We start from the raw sequence: 2,500 nt of genomic DNA on the forward strand, positions 1-2,500 counted from the left end.
AGACAGGGACCAGGGCCGGAGCACCCGACCCGGGGCCCGCCCGGGCCCCTGGACCCAGCCGGGGCTCCCAAGCCCGGAGGCGCATGGGACGCCTCCCCGGACCCATGGAGCCCGTCCTGGGCATTGAACCATGCCGTTGGCCTGGAGAAGGGAGCCCCGGACGCCCGGGGGAGGACTGCCCGGTACCCGTGGAGCCCTTCCCGGGTACTTTGCAACGCCGTTGGCCTCCTGGAGATGGGTGCCCCGAACGCCCGGGGGGTGGGCTGCCCGGGACCCGTGGAGCCCGTCCTGGGCACTCTGACCTGCTGTTGGCCCGGGGGAGGGACCCCAGACGACCGGGACCCGTGGAGCCCGTCCTTGGCACTCTGACAAGCCGTTGGCCCGGGGAAGGGAGCCCCAGATGACCGGGACCTGTGGAGCCCGTCCTGGGCACTCCTGTATGCCGTTGGCCCGGGGAAGGGAGCCCCGGACGTCCGGGACCCGTGGAGCCCGTCCTGGGCACTCCTGTATGCCGTTGGCCCGGGGAAGGGAGCCCCGGACGTCCGGGACCCGTGGAGCCCGTCCTGGGCACTCTGAAATGCTTTGGCCCGGGGAAGGGAGCCCCGGACACCCGGGGGGGAGGACTGCCCGGGACCCGTGGAACTCGTCCTGGGCACTCTGACATGCCGCTGGCCCGGGGAAGGGTGCCCCGGACGCCCGGGGCCCGTGGAGCCCGTCCTGGGCACTCTGACAAGCCGTTGGCCCGGGGAAGGGAGACCTGGACGCCCGGAACCCGTGGAGCCCGTCCTGGGCACTCTGAAATGCTTTGGCCCGGGGAAGGGAGCCCCGGACGCCCGGGGGAGGACTGCCCGGGACCCGTGGAACTGGTCCTGGGCACTCTGACATGCCGCTGGCCCGGGGAAGGGTGCCCCGGATGACCGGGGCCCGTGGAGCCCGTCCTGGGCACTCTGCCATGCCGTCAGCCTGGATGGAGCCCCGGACGCCCGGGGGGGCGAAGGCCCGGGACGCATGGAGCCTGTCCCGGGCACTCTGCCATGCCGTCGGCCTGGATGGAGCACCGGACGCCCGGGGGACGACTGCCCAAGAGCCATGGAGCCCGTCCTGGGCAATTTGACATGCAGTTGGCCTGGAGGAAGGAAGCTCCGGGTGGCCTAGGGAGGTGTTGCCCAGGCATATCCCATCTGGTCCCCATGGCAGAGAACCACCAACCCTGGAGGGGTGTCCGGGCATACCCTGCCCCATAGTAATCCGGAGGCAAATTACCCCACTTTCTTGCAATCTGTGCACGCGAGGTGACAGAGGGGACCCAAGGCGTGAAAGAACCCGACCTCATGGAGCCCTCGCTGGGATCCGGGAGGCGAATGGCACCTCATTAAGACTTCCAGGGAAGTTCGGCCATCTGGTCCCCCCCATAGGAAAGCGTTGCGGGCGACCAGATGCCCGAGGGGATCCGGGCGACCAGATGGCCGAGGGAATCCGGGCGACCAGATGGCTGGGCATGGAGGTGAAGCCGCCTGGACTCTTCCCCACCCCGTCCCCGTCCCGGGACGAATGCCCGGGACGCATGGAGCCCGTTCTGGCCACTTGACGTCCCGTCCTGGGCATTGAACCATGCCGTCGGCCTGGAGAAGGGAGCCCCCGGACGCCCGGGGGAGGACTGCCCGGTACCCGTGGAGCCCTTCCCGGGTACTTTGCAACGCCGTTGGCCTCCTGGAGATGGGTGCCCCGGATGCCCGGGGGTGGGCTGCCCGGGACCCATGGAGCCCGTCCTGGGCACTTTTACATGCCGTCGGCCTTGAGGTGGGTGCCCTGGACGCCCGGGGGAGGCCTGCCCGGGACCCGTGGAGCCCCTCCCGGGTACTTTGCCAATGCCGTTGGCCTCATGGAGATGGGTGCCCCGGACGCCCGGGGGGAGGACTGCCCGGTACCCGTGGAGTCCTTTCCGGGTACTTTGCAACGCCGTTGGCCTCCTGGAGATATGTGCCCCGAACGCCCGGGGGGAGGGCTGTCCGGGGCCCATGGGGCCCGTCCTGGGCACTGTGACATGCCGTCGGCCTGGAGGTGGGAGCCCCGGACGAGCGGGGGAAGGCTGCCCGGGACCCGTGGAGCCCTTCCCGGGTACTTTGCCATCCCGTTGGCCTCCTGGAGATGGGTGCCCCGGACGCCCGGGGGAGGTCTGTCCGGGGCCCATGGAGCCCGTCCTGGGCAGTGTGACATGCCGTCGGCCTAAAGGTGGGAGCCCCGGACGCCCGGGGGAAGGCTGCCCGGGACCCGTGGAGCCCTTCCCGGGTACTTTGCCATCCCGTTGGCCTCATGGAGATGGGTGCCCCGGACGCCCAGGGGAGGTCTGTCCGGGACACGTGGAGCCCGTCCTGGGCATTGAGCCATGCCGTTGGCCCGGAGAATGGAGCCCCCAGACGCCCGGGAGAGGTGTTGCCCAGGCATATCTCATCTGGTCCCCCGGGCAGAGAACCACCAGCCCTGGAGAGGTGTCCGGGCG

The sequence above is a fragment of the Lissotriton helveticus genome, chromosome 1_2 (genome assembly GCF_964261635.1).
Source record: "Lissotriton helveticus chromosome 1_2, aLisHel1.1, whole genome shotgun sequence".
In the NCBI taxonomy this organism is placed as follows: Eukaryota; Metazoa; Chordata; class Amphibia; order Caudata; family Salamandridae; genus Lissotriton; species Lissotriton helveticus.